We start from the raw sequence: 14,530 nt of genomic DNA, 5'->3' as shown, positions 1-14,530 counted from the left end.
TTTACAAGAGCCTACACTACATCAGTATTTTTGATTGCCTACACGATATTTACTAAGTAAAATAAACATACCGAAGTCGTAACAAAATGCCAACGACTCTGAATAATAACTAATATTTATCTGGTACAATATCCAGCCTACATCTAACCACTCTGATCATGTTCCCTACCTCCAGGCTCCACTAGAGAGCATGAAACGGTCATCAATGACAAGGAGCGGATGAAATACATCATCACTCACTGCCCGCTTCGCGCTCAGAAGGGAACTTCAGTTCTCTTCATCGTGGTTAGAGTAACCGATGACTTTCGTACGATATTTCTCAAGTCAAAAACTATAGAAATGATCCCTGAAAGTATGATCTTAGTGTTGAAACGGGCGCGGACGGGCAACAATTCATGGGGTAGTCCTTCTCACTGGTGGTTGTGAGGTAGAACTTTCACAATGTTTCAGCTCATGTAAAAATAACGGATGGCACTGATACAAATCTTAGTTTATTGAAACTAAACTCTGGCGTTAATGATGCAGACATGATCCAAACAATAACCACTTTTGACGTTATATGTTGCGTTACCGTGAATGTTGATATGTATTAACCCTAATATTGATTTAATAATGGCACTTGAGGACAAACATCGGTATAGAGTGACGTTCAAAACTAGTTATCATAAGGGCCAATACAGGTACCACGCACAACTACGTTAAAGGAGTGATATGATAAAGAGATATAGAGATAAATAGTCGCCACATCTCTTTGCCAGACACGGGGGTCCGTTGACGAAAGTACCACCCCGCCTGTCGGAATTCAACTCAATCCCCACTGCTTTAGTTCAACTCACATCCGACCTCTCTGTTTATTTATGTTATTCAAAATCCTACCAAGTATTAAACACAGGAAATTCATGTGCATAGGCTACTGCTATATTGTGCCGTTATTGTACAGACATTCCAGATTCAGTGAGTGCAAATGACTTGATACTGTCTACAACATGATAACCTGCACAGAGATTGAATTAACAATTTATACTACTTGATATGGCCATCACTCGCATCACATCAAAAGTGAAATATTATTTTATATATTATATACACCTGAGCAATTACACCAGCAATGCAGGTAACTTCAAACGGTTTACAAGAGCCTACACTACATCAGTATTTTTGATTGCCTACACGATATTTACTAAGTTGAATAAACATACCGAAGTCGTAACAAAATGCCAACGACGCTGAATAATAACTAATATTTATCTGGTACAATATCTAGCCTACATCTAACCACTCTGATCATGTTCCCTACCTCCAGGCTCCACTAGAGAGCATGAAACGGTCATCAATGACAAGGAGCGGATGAAATACATCATCACTCACTGCCCGCTTCGCGCTCAGAAGGGAACTTCAGTTCTCTTCATCGTGGTTAGAGTAACCGATGACTTTCGTACGATATTTCTCAAGTCAGAAACTATAGAAACGATCCCTGAAAGTATGATCTTAGTGTTGAAACGGGCGCGGACGGGCAACAATTCATGGGGTAGTCCTTCTCACTGGTGGTTGTGAGGTAGAACTTTCACAATGTTTCAGCTCATGTAAAAATAACGGATGGCACTGATACAAATCTTAGTTTATTGAAACTAAACTCTGGCGTTAATGATGCAGACATGATCCAAACAATAACCACTTTTGACGTTATATGTTGCGTTACCGTGAATGTTGATATGTATTAACCCTAATATTGATTTAATAATGGCACTTGAGGACAAACATCGGTATAGAGTGACGTTCAAAACTAGTTATCATAAGGGCCAATACAGGTACCACGCACAACTACGTTAAAGGAGTGATATGATAAAGAGATATAGAGATAAATAGTCGCCACATCTCTTTGCCAGACACGGGGGTCCGTTGACGAAAGTACCACCCCGCCTGTCGGAATTCAACTCAATCCCCACTGCTTTAGTTCAACTCACATCCGACCTCTCTGTTTATTTATGTTATTCAAAATCCTACCAAGTATTAAACACAGGAAATTCATGTGCATAGGCTACTGCTATATTGTGCCGTTATTGTACAGACATTCCAGATTCAGTGAGTGCAAATGACTTGATACTGTCTACAACATGATAACCTGCACAGAGATTGAATTAACAATTTATACTACTTGATATGGCCATCACTCGCATCACATCAAAAGTGAAATATTATTTTATATATTATATACACCTGAGCAATTACACCAGCAATGCAGGTAACTTCAAACGGTTTACAAGAGCCTACACTACATCAGTATTTTTATTGCCTGCACGATATTTACTAAGTTAAATAAACATACCGAAGTCGTAACAAAATGCCAACGACTCTGAATAATAACTAATATTTATCTGGTACAATATCTAGCCTACATCTAACCACTCTGATCATGTTCCCTACCTCCAGGCTCCACTAGAGAGCATGAAACGGTCATCAATGACAAGGAGCGGATGAAATACATCATCACTCACTGCCCGCTTCGCGCTCAGAAGGGAATTTCAGTTCTCTTCATCGTGGTTAGAGTAACCGATGACTTTCGTACGATATTTCTCAAGTCAAAAACTATAGAAATGATCCCTGAAAGTATGACCTTAGTGTTGAAACAGGCGCGGACGGGCACCAATTCATGGGGTAGTCCTTCTCACTGGTGGTTGTGAGGTAGAACTTTCACAATGTTTCAGCTCATGTAAAAATAACGGATGGCACTGATACAAATCTTAGTTTATTGAAACTAAACTCTGGCGTTAATGATGCAGACATGATCCAAACAATAACCACTTTTGACGTTATATGTTGCGTTACCGTGAATGTTGATATGTATTAACCCTAATATTGATTTGATAATGGCACTTGAGGACAAACATCGGTATAGAGTGACGTTCAAAACTAGTTATCATAAGGGCCAATACAGGTACCACGCACAACTACGTTAAAGGAGTGATATGATAAAGAGATATAGAGATAAATAGTCGCCACATCTCTTTGCCAGACACGGGGGTCCGTTGACGAAAGTACCACCCCGCCTGTCGGAATTCAACTCAATCCCCACTGCTTTAGTTCAACTCACATCCGACCTCTCTGTTTATTTATGTTATTCAAAATCCTACCAAGTATTAAACACAGGAAATTCATGTGCATAGGCTACTGCTATATTGTGCCGATATTGTACAGACATTCCAGATTCAGTGAGTGCAAATGACTTGATACTGTCTACAACATGATAACCTGCACAGAGATTGAATTAACAATTTATACTACTTGATATGGCCATCACTCGCATCACATCAAAAGTGAAATATTATTTTATATATTATATACACCTGAGCAATTACACCAGCAATGCAGGTAACTTCAAACGGTTTACAAGAGCCTACACTACATCAGTATTTTTGATTGCCTACATGATATTTACTAAGTAAAATAAACATACCGAAGTCGTAACAAAATGCCAACGACTCTGAATAATAACTAATATTTATCTGGTACAATATCTAGCCTACATCTAACCACTCTGATCATGTTCCCTACCTCCAGGCTCCACTAGAGAGCATGAAACGGTCATCAATGACAAGGAGCGGATGAAATACATCATCACTCACTGCCCGCTTCGCGCTCAGAAGGGAACTTCAGTTCTCTTCATCGTGGTTAGAGTAACCGATGACTTTCGTACGATATTTCTCAAGTCAAAAACTATAGAAATGATCCCTGAAAGTATGACCTTAGTGTTGAAACGGGCGCGGACGGGCACCAATTCATGGGGTAGTCCTTCTCACTGGTGGTTGTGAGGTAGAACTTTCACAATGTTTCAGCTCATGTAAAAATAACGGATGGCACTGATACAAATCTTAGTTTATTGAAACTAAACTCTGGCGTTAAAGGCCCACTATGCAACTTTTTTAGCCAAAATTACATTAAGTATGCAGGTTGAGAGTTATGCTGATGGTTCTGCATCCATTTCTGGGTTGATTGGTGGGTGTGTCATTTACCCATGTCGCCTCTCCAGTGAAAAAGCGCATATGCAACTTGCTCTGTTCGGACCGACACAATCCGGATGTGACGCAACGGAAGTATCCTCGAAAATGTAGACAGATTGTAGTTTCGAAAATGCTTTACGGCACAGACACACACCCAAACATGGCACCGGCTAGATATAAACAGCCAGTTGCGAGGCAATTGTTGCATTCATCATGGATCAATCGACTAATGGTACGGCCACACCAACCGCGTTACTCGCGTTGGATAACGCGAGTAACGCGCCTAACCTTGATCATTGTGTGTCACAAAAATGGTTCAACGCGCCCAACGCGCCTGTGGCTGCGCTAGAATCCGAGGTAGGAAACCCAAACGCCGCCGTGTTTGGGTGCATGATAGAGTTTAGATCGGGTTAGATTAAATAATCTCGGATATAAATAACGATCTCATCTCATCGTCATCCGTTTACCCGGGGTCGGGTCGCGGGGGGAGCAGCTCAAGCAGGGGGCTCCAGACTTCCCTTTCCCGGGCCACAATGACCAGTTCTGACGGGGGGATCCCGAGGCATTCCCAGGCCAGTGTTGAGATATAATCTATCCACCTAGTCCAGGGTCTTCCCCGAGGTCTCCACCTAGTCCAGGGTCTTCCCCGAGGTCTCTTCCCCACTGGACGTGCCTGAAACACCTCCCAATGGAGGCGCCCAGTGGGCATCCTTGCCAGATGCCCGAACCACCTCAGCTGACTCCTTTCTAAGTAAAGGAGCAGCGGCTCTAATCCGAGTTCCTCACGGATGACTGAGCTTCTCACCCTATCCCGAGACGCCAGCCACCCTTCTGAGAAAACTCATCTCGGCCGCTTGTACCCGCGATCTCGTCCTTTCGGCCATCACCCAACCCTCATGACCATAGGTGAGGATAGGAACGAAGATCGACCGGTAGATCGAGAGCTTTGCCTTGCGGCTCAGCTCTCTTTTCGTAACAACGGTGCGGTAAAGCGAACGCAATACCGCCCCCGCTGCTCCGATTCTCCGGCCAATCTCACGCTCCATAGTACCCTCACTCGAGAACAAGACCCCGAGGTACTTGAACTCCTTCACTTGGGCTAAGGACTCATAAATAACGATAATCGGGTTAAATAACTTCACATGGTGTGTCTGGTGTGTTTCCAGCATTCGTAGTGTTGATCAGCAGAGAAATAGTCCGCCAAGACGTTGAGGTTGCTTAGCAACCAGAGACTCTGTCCATGCAAGTGAACGGAGCGTTCACTCTTCGTCATAACTTTCAAACCAAACATCCTTCACATTCACCGAGCGAACATTCTGAAAGTAAGATGCACATTTCTCGCTAAAAATGTTTCCATAAACGCATTTAATGGCGTAACTATGTTAGTATTTCCACCCCCAGAATAAAGAAAGATGTCGGCCGTATGCTTCTGTTCAAGGGTCACTACTCTCTGTCGGTGATGTCGGGTCAAGCTCCACGCTGATTGGCTATCGTGGCTAAGCGTCACGCGTTGGAGCGTTGAAAGTTCTGAACTCCGGGCGTTGGTGCTTTACGGCACAGACCCCCAAACGCGGAACCGGCTCGATATAAACACAAGTAACTAAGGGATTGTTATATTCATCATAGATCAGCCGACTAAAAAGAGACAGAGAAACCCAATGTCGGAGGAACAGAAGAAGAGAAAAGGGAGACTGACCGACAGAGAGGCCAGACACGAGTAAACGTTGAGCAAGCTTTTCAGGAATAGCGTGAACTGAAAGAAAAAGAAGACTGCAAATCAGACGCCGACTCGGCCGTGTTGCTTTTGAAATTGAAAGTACCTTTGGGTGAACTTTGTCTTCGTGGTATTCTTGATGTTGATAGTCTCTGTACAAATGTGTTTGCTCAACCATCTTGTTGTGAGCCCTGTAAAAATTGTTTTCTCGACCGTTTTGTTGTGAGCCCTGTATGTTTCTAGCTTGCTTGGTTGCAACCATATAAACACCTTTGTTTCCATGGGTGTTTTGCTGTTCGTCCGTCTCGTCCCCAGATACAGACTGAATCCCCGAATCCAGGTTCTTGTTTATTCAGATTATTATGTTGGCCAAACCTCTTACACTGATTGTTCTGTTCAACCTAAGATATAACAATTATAATTTAGGATATACATTCTCCCCGTCAACTATAAAAAAGGATGGATTTATGTTTATTGCAATACAAATACACCTTTTTAAAAATGTATAACCTTGCCTACACTTTATGAACATCTACTTCGGACATGGCTCCACGCATTCGCCGGCTTCTTTGAAAACAAATGCACATGGCTCGCGTAGAAGTGCATGGGGAAGGGTCGTCAACGAGTTGTTACGACAGTGTTGTGAAATATCTACTACGAAGCTGTAGGGGGCGCTGTGTAGAGAAATGTGCGTGCCAAAACCAAGAAAACAGCCAAGAAATGCCCGAAGTTGCATAGTGGGCCTTTAATGGGCTTACTTGTTGGCTACGACCACTAGTTTTACAGAACAAATAGCTAAATGATTTACGGAGGAGGAGAGGCGGGTCAAGGAGAAGGGTGGGGGTGTCAGAGCCCGTCTACGAAGAGCCTGGGCACTTCCTATACGCCCCATTGTACCGATCTTGGTTGTAGTTCCATTAGACATCACTGGGGGGGATCGCGGGCGAGTCCAGATTGAATGTGAGTCTATGGGGCTTGACGGCTAAATATGTCTCTTTCACCTGCTTGTCGTTGAAATATCGCAAATTTTATTGTAGATTCCCCAAGTTCAATATAGATTATAGTTCAAAAGTCGAATGAATGAGTACTTATGTCCTTTCGATTTCTTACTGTTTGGGCCGTTGTTGGCCGTACACTCTAGCATTCTGCTAATGAATGCTGATTGCTCAGGGACGGACTTGCGACTGATTACGACCAGAGACCCCTCTTGACGGCATCTGAAGCTGAAGCACAATTAGAAACATTATCTTAAGTTGGACTTTCCGTAGAAGTTAATTTTTGCGTACTGTATTTATATTTACCTGCAGGCCCTTTTATTTTTGATATAGTTACGTATGGTGAAAGTACATGGGCATAAATGGAATTTCTTCCATTTCTTGTGTTCAATGTGTTATGGTAGGTACGGTATGACCACCTTAAATAATACAGTCAATGTCCCGCTCAATATCATTTCATCTGTCATTGTCTATTTTTCGAAAATAAAGATAGTTTAAAAAAGAAATGCCTCGTAAATGTGCATTGATAAACTGCTCTTACAGTGGAAATGGATTGTCCTTCTTTTCGTTTCCCAAGGACAGAAAAAGGTAACGTTCTTGCTTGCTCCTGTATGAATGGCCCTAGGCTACCTGAGGCTGCACCTGGTAGGGAAAGTTGCGCTTGAGCCCGGGTACAATCGCACATGGCTTATTCAAGTTGCGTGCTAGACATTCTCTAAAGTGTCGAGACTCAAGCACTTAACTAACCTTAACCGATTGTTCCATACAAATTGTTTGTTAACGATTTAACAACTTCAACATTACTATTACAATCGTTTTTTGTAGGACTTGGGCTAATGACCTTGCACAGAGGGAAAACCATCTACACCACTTGTCATTGATTTCTATGCATTCACTGATCTTTACAGATGGGTTTGTTTTAAGCCATTGAATATAATTGCTCTGCCCTGCAAAAAACATTATAAGCTACATATGTTTGTTAAATGAGAAATATGGTCTGGGTCACATTAAAACAGTAACAGTTGTATAACAGTACAACAGTTGTATAACCTCCTTGACCCTCACCAGTCAGGTTTTAAGAAGGCACACTCCACCGAGACGGCTCTCCTCGCGGTGACTGAGTCCCTCCTTGCTGCCAGAGCCTCGTCCCTCTCATCGGTTCTCATTCTCCTCGACCTGTCCGCAGCATTTGACAAGGTGAACCACCAGATCCTTCTTGCCACTCTTGCCGAACTTGGCATCGCTGAATCTGCTCTTTCCTGGTTCACACCCTACCTGACGAACCGCACCTATCAAGTGACATGGAATTGCTCTTTGTCCAAACCTTGCACGCTTGAAACTGGTGTACCTCAAGGCTCTGTACTGGGGCCTCTCCTGTTCTCCCTCTATACCAGGGGCCGTATTCACAAAGCATTTTATCTTACCGCTAGGAGTGCTCCTAACTCGCGCTAAAACATTTTACGTAGGAGTTTTTTCTTAAAAGTTATTCACAAAGCCGCTGAGACCTACTCTTACTAAGGATAAATCACAAAGAGTGAACTAAGAGTGACGTGCCGTTGCTATGGATTACGTCAATTCTCGTGCACGAGTTTAGAAGCGGTCAGTTCGGTGATTGGTTGTTCAGACGAGCCCACTGAATCACCGAAGGCAAGGAAATAGCCTAGGCTAGAAATGAATTCCTATTAAGTAGTTATATTGCAGTTAGCAGAATACACGCATGATGACAATTTTGTGCAGACCACGATAATGACGTTGTAACCTGCACGTTCAAGAGAGAGAGAAAGCAAACAATAAAAATACGTAAAATTTAAAAGAAAATAAATGTTATGAACTACACAAGTGTTGACCAAGGTGTTTACCTAAAATGTGTTTTCAAAGTGATCCCTAAATGCCAGTCCACTCGGTTCCACACGGCCAAATTCATTGTCATGTTGATCGCCATCATCATCATCATCATCATCATCATGATCATCATCATCATCATCATCAACGTCTGGCTGTGGAATGTTCCTCCGCTTGCAGAGGTTGTGTAGAATGGCACATACAGTAATGAGTGTGCTTGCCCTCTCTGGGGTGAGGCGTATTTTGCCGTGGAGGACATGAACCGACGTTTCATCTGCCCAATTCCTCTCTCCACAACATTTCGTGTTTGTTTGTGTGCTCTAGCATATATGGAAGAAATCAGTAAACAATAGGGCTGTAACGATACGCGTATCAAACCGAAAATCGCGATACTCAAAGCCACGAACCTGTCTCGCGGTGTGAGAAGGCAGAAGCGCGATACGCCCTTTCTAACTCTGCGGTCAAATAGTCCGATTGAAATTTGCTAATAATTTGTCTAAATAATAGTCTGCTGACAGCGCCCCCTCCTATCGATGCCGTAAGTATGCGACTGCAATCCTCCGTGGCTACGGAGGATCGCATTTCTCCACAGCCGTAGAAGTGCTCATATGCGATATGAACGACATTTATCCAGAGGGGGCCTGTGTGATCCTGTCTCTAGTGTTTTGTGTGATTTGACTGGCAGTTTTTCTGCTTATAGGTCGGAATGAAGCGGCCACCGATTATTGACAGGACGGGTACTTTATTCTACCGGACTCGTTCGCTTCTTCACTAGACACACGCGCTACCGCTCGCTCTCCTCGCTCGTCCACTCACTCGCTGACGTCACTCACACACGCATACGCACATTGCCATTCTGGCGCACACACATATGCTACTCGTAACGCCTCGTTATTGCGACGTTCATGACATTCAGGTTTTTCTCCATCTATTGAAAGTTAGGCTATTAAACATGTTGCATTCTATACGGCCTGATTATGTCATTATTTAAGCTACATAGCCTAATAAGAAGTGCTAATAAGGATATTTGACTAAAACAACCAAACAGTTGAAAAAAGCATCCTCCCACACGTTATTTCTTTATTCATTTAGCTATACTTTAATAGTATTCTTTCTGTTCAAATCTGTTCAGTGTTCCAAATTATTTGTTATTAAATGTTACATTAAATTAATTGGTATATAAGTGTTGTTTAAATAAAATGCTTTTTAAATTTCAAAAAATCGTGGGATGTATCGAACCGTGGGTCAAAAATCGTGATACAAACCGAATCGTGAGTTTGTGTATCGTTACAGCCATAGTAAACAATAATAAATATGGATTCAACAAATAAAAGGCGTCAAAGAGCCAATACGATGTGTTTTACACGTAGGACTAAACGTAATATGCGTAATCACTTACATATTATACTTTAACTGTGCTCCCGGTTGTGGATTGAGGTAGGGTGTCTAGAGCCACGTCTTGCATGGATAGTCACTGTCTCCCAGCAAGTGACACCCAACTGGTACATCTCAAAAAGCTGCCTCAGACCGCTCTCCATTAAAATGCGCGAATCATGGAGATCCAGGCCACTTTGCAACAAGTATGCTATGTTAAAATTTGCATCAAAAACAACCTGCGTGTTGATGGAATGCACTTTCTTCCTATTGACGAACACGTCCTCGTCTTTTGATGGCGCAATTATTTTTATGTGCGTCCCGTCAATAGCAACGACCACACCGGGCATACCTGCAATTGCCATAAAGTTGGCTTTGATCCTGTGTAATTGTTGAATGTCCAAAGGAAAGTTTATGTCACGGCTGACTGATGGTTGCGATATAATAAATCGTCGGCATTGCAAAGGTGCATTTCCCCTGTTGCTAAATAACGTAGTGTGGCCAAACATTTTATTTCGGGACTAATCTGATTATTCCTGTTAGTCGGGGATGTTATTGCATTGCGATTAACTCCACAACAAGTTTAATACCCTAACATTTCGTCTCGCAGGAATTTACGATTCTTTGTGAATAGGTCTTACTGAGTTAGGAGTCCTCTTGAGGACTTTTAAGCTCTCCTAGACTTAGGTGCTACTTTTAGGCCTAAAATACTTTGTGAATTGCTCTTGGTGAAAAAAGTTAGGAGTCCTAAATTTAAGAGTGACGCGCCCATTATTTTTAGGAGTTACTCCTAAATTCGCCAGTTAGGACCTACTTTTAGCCCTAAGATCCTTTGTGAATACGGCCCCAGGTTTCTATTTTAGGAGAAAGAAATGGCTCATAATCTTTACTAAAAAAAAAGCTTTATCATCGGCACTAGTGAGGATTAAAAAATAACACTCTCTGTTTGTAACATACATGTGTAAAACATTCACGCATTTTTTTTTTTTTACATTAGCTCACTAAAACTCTGTAACTAGTGTATTAAAAAGCCATACCTCCAACAGCTGGGGTTCCCGTTGCGGGAAAAGGGAAATGCGGCAGTGCCGAAGTGCTTCAGAAACTGCCGTAAAGCAGTACCTCTGACCATAGATATTATAGGCTGTGTCCCAATTCATAGGACGCATCCTTCGTAGGCCGCGTCCTTCGAAGGATGCAGCCTTCGTAGACCGCGAAGGACACTCCGAAGGCCGAAGAAATGGGACGGTCTAGCCTACGTGCACTGCTTTCCCTCTGCCATTTTCATTAATATCCCGTGCAGCGTGTGAACGCAGAGGATTGTGGGTAGTTTGGGCTCGTCTAGAATGCAGCGATGCATCCTTGAAAAATCTCGGAATTCCCAAAAACAAAGGATGCGAAAATGGCGCCGCTTTCGAGTGTCCTCAAGATTGGAACAGTGCTTGTCGGCGTTCTATGACGTAGCGTCCTTAAAAGGGCGGCCGTCGAGCATGCTTCCTTGACATTGGGAAACAGATGCCCTACGGCGGCGTCTAGAACGTCACCATAGGCCGCCATCTTACCACAGTAAAGCTTTCTGGTGGAATCTGTTGTAGCGGACGTAAGTGATCTGCACAAACGCTAATACTCTTATCTCGCTGAAATCTTGACGGATTTACAAATGGTTTGGTTTCTTACAAACGTTATTAACGTGGTTATAATTCTGGATGCTTGAACATATTTAAATTGCAGCTTTTCTCTCCGAAAAACGACTAAATCGTGCAGCTTAGTTGTGTATCACGGGTAGGCTATAGCTACCCAGTCATTTTACATCGATGGGAGAGGCAGAATTTCTATTTAATATAATTAAAGACTTTTATTAATTTAAGTTGAACATGATTGATCTGAAGTTGCACATGATTTCCAATCAGGTTTGTTTGTCTTACATTATGAATTCTACAGGAAATTGCTGACAAGTGAAGATGCCAGACTTTTGTGCAGCCTACGGATGCGTTAATCTGCCAACTCTCGAAACTAGCACCCTTGGGATCACCTTTCGACTGTAGGATATTACAATATTATGACTTTTATTTTTAGGATAAGAGTTAGTTACTTTGTGGAAGTATATACAATACAGGTCCTGTTACACAGGAACAGCGGGGCTAGTATGCCATAATAGTATTGCTAGATTGTTGTTGACACAAGGCTTTTCTAGAATATGTTTGACACAATCACTGAATGGAATTTTGGACACCTTTTTTATCGTTTTTAGTGTGGTTAATACTGATTGAAAATGTTGACAATAATTAATATATCTGGGTGCATTTCTCACTTTTTTAAGGTTTCCCAAAGCCAGAGCGATGAGGATAAAGTGGGAAATTGCCCTAAGAAGGGACGGTTTTGTTGCCTCTGACAGGACACTGCTCTGCAGTGACCACTTCAGGAGTGAGGACTTTGACAGGATGTGGGGGCATTTACACTTTTTACAGCATCATGCCTTCAGTGTGTATATTTTATATAGTTCTCTGCAAACCTATGGTAGCATCATGCCTTCAGTGTGCATATTGTAAATAGTTCTCTGCAAACCTATGGTGGCATCATGCCTTCAGTGTGCATATTGTATATTGTTCTCTGCAAACCTATGGTGGCAACCGTGGCATCATGGCTTCAGTGTGTCTTGAACAGCCACAAAGGTTGCACATATTATATTCAAATTTTATCGTATTTGTCTAAATGCATACTTGACTGTAGATAGATTTGAGTGAAGTTACCAACACAATAGATGGCTGAGTTTTAGTAGCCCATATTGTTTTACATAAATAACATGAATACCTCGTGCATGTGTGTATTTATTGCACCTATCTGTTCTGTTTAATGATCATTTCATATGAAAACACATGGTTATAAATAATTATATAAATACATCTCTGTACAGGGTGGGGATTTCAACATGCAGCCTTTCTTGATGTATATTTGTAAAGGGAAATCTTGTACCTCTTTTAGACCATTATTCTATTTTTCTTAGAACCTAACAATTATTCATAAGTATGTAGTGTCATACCTACAGCTCTGACGTTTATAACAAACCTAACCGTTTGAAAATCGGTTGAAATTTGAGCAAGTTATGGTTATTTAAAAAGTTCCTGGATCACTACCAACACAATGTTATCGGTGAGCAGCTTACTGTGGTAAGATGGCCGCCAGTGGTGACGTATTGGCCAGCACCTCGGACGAGGCATCTAGTTAATATATCTATGCCTCTGACAGTAGACAATGTGTTTTTTTAACGCCTTTCTAGAACAGATACGTGACCTTAAAAAATGCAATATTCAGCTGAGTTTATTATCTTAGCCCATCCTTTTGAACACAACTTTCAAATTACTTGACAAAAAATTACATCGTGAGAAAAGTGGATTCTGAGGATAAAACCCCATAGGCTCCCATTCATTCTGGACTCGCCTGCCGGCGCCCCGCGTGGTCAGAGATTATTACTGCAACCAGTCCAGAAAACGGGAACTAACCAGCGAGTGCCCATTCTCCGAGGAACTCGGTCTCTGAGAGAGAGGGAGGAACTCTGTCTCAGAGAGAGAGGGAGGAACTCTGTCTCAGAGAGAGAGGGAGGAACTCTGTCTCAGAGAGAGGGAGGAACTCGGTCTCAGAGAGAGGGAGGAACTGGGTCTCAGAGAGAGGGAGGAACTCTGTCTCAGAGAGAGAGAGGAACTCTGTCTCAGAGAGAGGGAGGGAGGAACTCGGTCTCAGAGAAAGAGAGACTCGGTCTCAGAGGGAGAGAGGGAGAGAGAGAGATACTCGGTCTCGGAGAGAGGGAGAGAGAGGAACTTGGTCTCAGAGAGAGAGAGAGAGAGAGAGAGAGAAACTCGGCCTCAGAGAGAGAGAGAGAGAGAAAAACTCGGTCTCAGAGAGAGAGAGAGAAAAACTCGGTCTCAGAGAGAGAGAGAGAGAGACTCGGTCTCAGGGAGAGAGAGAGACTCGGTCTCAGGGGGAGAGGGAGGGAGAGAAACTCGGTCTCAGAGAGAGAGAGAGACTCGGTCTCAGGGGGAGAGGGAGGGAGAGAAACTCGGTCTCAGAGAGAGAGGGAGGGAGAGAAACTCGGTGTCTGAGAGAGAGGGAGGGAGAGAGAGAAACTCGGTCTCAGAGGGAGAGAGAAACTCGGTCTCAGAGAGAGAGAGAGAGAGAGAGAGAGAGAAAAACTCGGTCTCAGAGAGGGAGGGAGGGAGAGAGAAACTCGGTCTCAGAGAGAGAGAGGGAGGAACTCTGTCTCAGAGAGACAGGGAGAGAGAGAGAGGGGGAGGGAGAGAGAGAGGAACTTGGTCTCAGAGAGAGAGAGAAACTCGGTCTCAGAGAGAGAGAGAGAGAGAAAAACTCGGTCTCAGAGAGAGAGGGAGGAACTCTGTCTCAGAGAGAGGGAGGAACTCTGTCTCAGAGAGAGAGAGGAACTCTGTCTCAGAGAGAGGGAGGGAGGAACTCGGTCTCAGAGAAAGAGAGACTCGGTCTCAGAGGGAGAGAGGGAGAGAGAGAGATACTCGGTCTCGGAGAGAGGGAGAGAGAGGAACTTGGTCTCAGAGAGAGAGAGAGAGAGAAACTCGGTCTCAGAGAGAGAGAGAGAAAAACTC

The 14,530-nt window shown here is 43.1% G+C and overlaps 4 non-coding genes across 4 annotated transcripts; all 4 read right to left on the bottom strand.

The window, feature by feature from the left end:
• Nucleotides 1-146: 146 nt before the first annotated feature.
• On the bottom strand, nt 147-362 carry LOC115539525 (small nucleolar RNA U3). The gene has a single exon (XR_003975970.1). It is a non-coding gene; the product is annotated as a small nucleolar RNA U3 (small nucleolar RNA).
• A 912-nt stretch (nt 363-1,274) lies between these two features.
• Nucleotides 1,275-1,490, bottom strand: LOC115539430 (small nucleolar RNA U3). Its single transcript, XR_003975890.1, has one exon. It is a non-coding gene; the product is annotated as a small nucleolar RNA U3 (small nucleolar RNA).
• Nucleotides 1,491-2,401: 911 nt separating this feature from the next.
• On the bottom strand, nt 2,402-2,617 carry LOC115539446 (small nucleolar RNA U3). The gene has a single exon (XR_003975904.1). It is a non-coding gene; the product is annotated as a small nucleolar RNA U3 (small nucleolar RNA).
• A 912-nt stretch (nt 2,618-3,529) lies between these two features.
• LOC115539421 (small nucleolar RNA U3) lies at nt 3,530-3,745 on the bottom strand. The gene has a single exon (XR_003975881.1). It is a non-coding gene; the product is annotated as a small nucleolar RNA U3 (small nucleolar RNA).
• Nucleotides 3,746-14,530: the final 10,785 nt, after the last annotated feature.

This window comes from Gadus morhua, chromosome 2 (assembly GCF_902167405.1).
Source record: "Gadus morhua chromosome 2, gadMor3.0, whole genome shotgun sequence".
Lineage (NCBI taxonomy): Eukaryota > Metazoa > Chordata > Actinopteri > Gadiformes > Gadidae > Gadus > Gadus morhua.
The sequence above is the reverse complement of the archived record's forward strand: the minus strand, read 5'-3'. Positions and strand labels throughout refer to the sequence as shown.